Source organism: Balaenoptera physalus (assembly GCF_965194825.1).
Source record: "Balaenoptera physalus genome assembly, chromosome: 1".
Classification (NCBI taxonomy): Eukaryota; Metazoa; Chordata; class Mammalia; order Artiodactyla; family Balaenopteridae; genus Balaenoptera; species Balaenoptera physalus.
This window is the reverse complement of record NC_138882.1, coordinates 19262032-19268360: the sequence shown is the minus strand read 5'-3', so window position 1 is coordinate 19268360 and position 6329 is coordinate 19262032.

Genomic DNA, 6329 nt, shown 5'->3' with positions numbered 1-6329 from the left:
CCCGCCTCCCATTCCTTACCACCCCCCATGCCCCGCCCCAGCCGCCTTTACTGGGCTCTCACAGGGCTCTTACACTCCAGGACAATATTCCCCTGCCCTAATCACCCAGGACCAAGTACCAGACAACTGGGGACAGTCCAGCGCCTACTGAAATTATTCAAAATAGCCAATCTTAAGCCTGGTTACCCCTTGCCCATTCTTTCCCATGGAAACCACAGTAAAGACTCTTTTGTTTTATAAATTTATTTTATTTATTTATTTTTGGCTGCGTTGGGTCTTTGTTGTTGCAAGTGAGCTTTCTCTAGTTGCAGCAAACGGGGGCTACTCTTTGCTGTGGTGCATGGGCTTCTCATTGAGGTGGCTTCTCTTGTTGTGGAGCATGGGCTTTAGGCACGAGGCTTCAGTAGTTGTGGCACATGAGCTCAGTAGTTGTGGCTCTCGGGCTCTAGAGCACAGACTCAGTAGTTGTGGTGCATGGGCTTAGTTACTCCGTGGCATGTGGGATCTTCCCAGACCAGGGATCGAACCCGTGTCCCCTGCATTGGCAGGTGGATTCTTAACTCCTGTGCCACCAGGGAAGTCCCACAGTAAAAACTCTTGCCCACATTTTTCCCATCACTTCCTCTGCCTCCTGACTGACTCTGGTGCTTCCCCATGTGGCCCTGCATGGTATGCCATGCCTCCTGTTTCTAGAGATCTGTGAGTATAACAAACTACTTCCTTCATGACAGTTATTCCATGTCTATATGTCTTACCATAGTTGATTAAAATAAATCCTGGGTACCCTCTAAGTACTCTTCTTCTTTCTGAACTTTAAATATGGGAGCCTCTCTGGAATCTTCCTTGTCTCTCTTCTTTTCTCTATTTACCCTTGCCATCCCCCCCCCCACCCCATTCCCAACTGCCAGGATGATCCAATTTATGTACATGGCCATGAATACCATCTGCATTTGCTAATAACCCTCAGATTTAAGTATCCAGACCGGGTCTCTTCCCTGAGCTCCAGATTCATGTATCCAACAGCCTTGCTGACATATTTATTGAGTGTCTAGTGAGCACTTCAAACTTAATATGTCCAAACTGAACTACATATTTACCCTGCCCTTCCTTATTCCACCCAAACTTTTCTCCACACTCAAGCCTGTTCCACATCAGTAAGTGAACCCCTTCTAGCCAAATGCTCCAGCACATGAGACCTAGGAGCCACCCTACAGATCTCTCTTTCTCTTATACCCCACAACCAATCTGTGGTAGAAAGAATTCTAAGATTACCCCAGGGAAGCACACCCTTATTTAATTCCCTCTTTGTGAGTGCTGGAGGAACGTATAACTTGCTTCTAGCCAATGGAATAGAGCAAAGGTGAGAGCCTGAGCACAGGACCCAGGGAAGCTGTGCTTGAACTCCTGACCCACAGAAACTATGAGATAATACAAACGTATGTTGCTTTTAAGCTCCTAGGTTTGTGCAAATTTGTTATGCAGTCATGAAAGATGAATACACAATCTCTCAGCAAGTTCTGCTGATTCTACCTTGAGAACTTATCAGCAATCTAACCACAGTCTATCCCCGCCACCACTGTGGTCCTACTCTAGTTCATGTTGTCATTTCTTCACAATTCCACCAGCCTTCTCTCTGACCTCCCTACCTCCACTCTTGCCCTCCCACATCTCATTCACCAGTTTCAAGAATTGTTTTTTAAACATGTAAATCAAATTCCATGACTATGATGTACAAACTATCCAAGATCTGGCCTTTGCCTCTCTCTGACTTATAGTGCCCTTTACTCACTGCTGTTTTCACATGAGTCCCACTGATCTCAATGTTCCTGAAACATGCCAAACCCATTCCCGCCTGTGGACCTTTGCACTTTGTGGTTTCTGCTGCCTGGAATACTCAGATGGACCATTACATGGCTCTCCCCCTCACTTCCACCCTGTCTTGGCTCAAGTGACACCTCTTTATTTTTTATTCATTTCTGAAATTGAAGTATAGTTGACTGACAATATTGTGTTAGTTTTAGTTGTACAGTAAAGTGATTCAATTATATATATATATATTTTTCAGATTATTTTCCATTATAGGTTATTACAAGATATTGAACATAGTTCCCTGTGTTATACAGTAAATTCTTATTGCTTATTTTTGTATATAGTAGTGTGTATCTATTAATCCCATACTCCTAATTTATCCCTCTGCCCCTCTTTCCCCAGTGACACGTCTTTTTTTTTTTTTTTAGTATTTATTTATTTATTTATTTTGCTGCACCGAGTCTTAGTTGTGGCATGCGGGATATTCCTTGTGGCATGTGGGATCTTTTTAGTTGTCACATGCGGGCTCTTAGTTGTGGCATGCGAGGTCTAGTTTCCTGATCAGGGCTCGAGCGCAAGCCCCTGGCATTGGGAGTGTGGAGTCTTAACCACTGGACCACCAGGGAAGTTCCCCCCCACCCCCCGCCCCCAGTGACACCTCTTTAACAGGACTTTGCTGATAAACGGATACGGAGAAACCACCTTTCCTTTTTACTCTCTAACCTGTTTTCTATTTATTTTTCTAGTGACCACTTATTATGATCTGAAATTAATTCACACTTATTTTTATATCATATAGTTATTTATGGCGTGTCCCTTCCTCTAGAATTTAGGCTCCACAGGGCAGGGAACTTCTGTCTAGTCTCTGCTTTATCCACCACAACTAGAACAATGCTGGGCATAGACTTGTCCTCAAAAATGATTTGTCGAATGAATGAGCTCACCAGCCTAACCCCCATGCTTTGTGTGCGCTGTCTTTTCTGCTGGGGATGCTTTTCCTCCACTGACTGTCTCTTTATCATCCTTCAGCTCTCATTTCAAGTCGCTTCCTCAGAGAAGCCTGTCCCTGCCAGCCTTCTCCCCATCCCCTTCCCCATGACTCTGGTACAGAGGGAGGTGAACTCTTTCTGTAGTGTCAGATAGTAACTGTTTACAGCTTGGTAACCCACTCAGGCCCTGTCACAACTACACCTCTTGGCCGTTGTAGCTTGAAAGTGGCCACGGACAATTCCTACCTGAATGCATGTGGCTGTGTTCCCATAAACTTTATTTATGGACACTCAAATTCGAATTTTGTGCAATTTTTACATGTGATGAAATAGTAACCTTTTTCGGATTTTTTTCAATCATTAAAAATGTTAGTTTGCAGGCTGTACCGAAATAGGCAGTGGGTTGGATTTGGCCCCAAGGCTGTAGTTTGCTAACACCTGTGCTAGTATATTACCTTCATTTTTATTTTTATTTTTTTAATTGAAGTATAGTTGATTTACAATGTTGTGTGAATTTCTGCTGTACATTAAAGTGACTCAGCTATACACATATATATACTCTTTTTTAATATTCTTTTCCATTATGGTTTATCCCAGGAGATTGGATATAGTTCCCTGTGCTATACAATAGGACCTTGTTGTTTATCCATTCTAAATGTAATAGTTTGCATCTACTAACCCCAACTTCCCAGTCCATCCCTCACCCTCCCCTCCTCCCCCTTGGCAACCACAAGTCTGTTGTCTATGTCTGTGTTATCTTCAAAGAGCTGACGGTTATCTTATTTGTTCCTTTGTTTTTGTGCTTGTTTTAGCCTGTTAAAACATGGTCACCTTCAGAGCAGGAACTTAATCCCCAGGGCCTAGAATGCTGCCTGGGTAGCGCTACCCCAGGGCAGACCTTGCTCACTCCCTAGAGCCCCCTTTCTCCAGAAGCTTCTTTACCTTCTTCTCTTGTACTGATACCACCCCCTTAGGAATTCAGGTTTCATCTCAGGAGAGGGAGCCAGTAAATGTGACATCTGGTTGGAATACGAATCTCAGCTTTCAGTGAAGAGGGGCCTAGTTTATCTTGATCGCAGCTGTATCCCCAGCATCTAACTGTTCTAACCATATCCTATTTACCCCTGTAGTAAAGGAGTAACCACCCTCCATAAAAAAGGACAAGTTAGCCGTACATACAACACCTGACACTGGACAGATAAGATTGATGGAAGCTTCTTGGTCATAGATACTCACACTCTGGGGGTGCAGGACACTGCAAGCCATGCAGGGCCATGAGGGGTTGCACTCAGGAACAGTGAACCAGCAGGGGAGGCAGGCTTTGTAGTGACAAGAGGTCAAGGTAACCCTTGGTTCCCACGGGAGGATGTGATTGGTAACACCCATTAGGTTGAGGATCGGGCGGGGTGCAGCTGGGTGGGCTGGTAGGGGACCGAGCAGGGTGGAGAGCCTTTCCTGCTGGGCGGGTGAGGGGGAGCCTGTCTGACAAAAGAAGGAAAAGTCATGGCTAGGCCTGTGACCCTCAGGGATGCCAAGATGACACTTGACATTTTAGCACACGTGTTACTCACGTAGCACAAAACTTGTAATAATAAATATTTGTTGAATGAATGAGTGATTTCACTGAACCTTTTCTCAGTATCTGCTATGTACCAGGCTCTATGTTAGCTAGCGACACAAAAAGAGGGCTGAGATACAACTACACTTCCGTTATAAGCTACTGTGCAGTTGTAGTGGCGAGTGATACACGGTCTGAGGGCTGGGTGCCCCAGGATGTGTCAGAACACTGATGATGGGCCAATATAGGGGTGGGTTGGGAGCCAAAAGAGGGAGTTTCATTGAATTGGTTCTACTTTTTTGTCTTCCTCCAATCACCCACTCACCCACTCATCCTTTCATTTAGTATTTATTGAGGGTCTACCATGTGCCAGGCTGGGCAAATGAGCTTTTGTGGTTTTCAAATCCAGGAGACAAGCTACCACCATGACACACAGAGGACAAATTGGGATTATGAGGAAGGACACGCTAACGTGGTCTCAACAATCCACCTGGGCATTGCAGGTGTGTGGAGACACTATGAGTGGTGTTCTCACGCAAGTGTGGTGAGTCAGGGGGCGCCGTGGAGGGGCATTTGGAGTTCAGGCAAGTGACGGACACCGATTGGTAGGAAGGAGGGGCAAAGCAATCCAGGCATGAATCAGTCTCTGGTTGGCTTCCTTGTTAAATAGATTTTTCACAGGGAAGAGCCATGTCCTGTCCAGCTACTTTCCTCTGATGGATTTGTGCAGCAATAGACCACACCACGTTGTTTATGGGATTACGAGGTTGTGTTTGCAGCTGAGTTTTAGTCAGGCAGAACCTCTCAGGGTCCAGAGCCTGGTCTTAGCCTTTAAATATAGGCAGGAAATGGGAAGTACAACTGTCTGGCCCTCCTAGATCAACTTATTTTGACAAAATTTTCTAGTCTTCTTTCCCTACTTTGCGTGGTGGGAATTTGGCTATATATTCATTAATTCATTGAGCAAGTGCTTGGTATCAGACACAGGGCCAGGGTCTGGGAAAAGCAATAACAGCAACAACAAACAGATCTCTGTCCTTGAAGAACTTGCAATGTAATGGGGAAAAATAATATCACAACAAAAGCAGCAAATAAAATTTGGTGTGATAAACTTTAAGACATAGACTCTTTATTATAATTACTTTTTAATTGAAGTATAGTTGATTTATAATGTTGTGTTAATTTCTGCTATGCAGCAAAGTTTTACATATACATACATTCCTTTTCATATTCTTTTCCATAATGGTTTATTATAGCATATTGAATATAGTTCCCTGTGCTATACAGTAGGACCTTGTTTTTTTTTTTTTTTTTTTAAAAGTCCGAGTATGTGTTTTTTTTTTTTTTTAATGACTACATTTATTTATTTATTTTTTGGCTGTGTCGGGTCTTCGCTTCTGTGCGAGGGCTTTCTCCAGTTGCGGCGAGCGGGGGCCACTCTTCATTGCGGTGCGCGGGCCCCTCACCATCGCGGCCTCTCTTTGTTGCGGAGCATAGGCTCCAGACGCGCAGGCTCAGTAGCTGTGGCTCACGGGCCCAGTTGCTCCGCGGCATGTGGGATCCTCCCAGACCAGGGCTCGAACCCGTGTCCCCTGCATTGGCAGGCAGACTCTCAACCACTGCGCCACGAGGGAAGCCCCCGGACCTTGTTTTTTATTCATTCTATATATAATAGTTTGCATCTGCTAATCCCATACTCCCAATCCATCCCTCCCCTGCCCCCTCCTCCCCCTTGACAACTACAAGTCTGTTCTCTAAGGACATTGACTCTTAAACCAGAGAACTCTGGGTTTTGATTCAGCCATCTACTAGCTGTTAGTCCTTGGAAAATAGCTTAACCTGTCTGTTTGCTCTTTTCTAAAATGAGAATAATAGTGGAACTACCACACAGCGTTATTGTGAGGATTAAATATTGTAAGAACTTAGGGCAGTGTCTGTATGATCAGTCAATAAATGCTGGTTCTCATTATTGT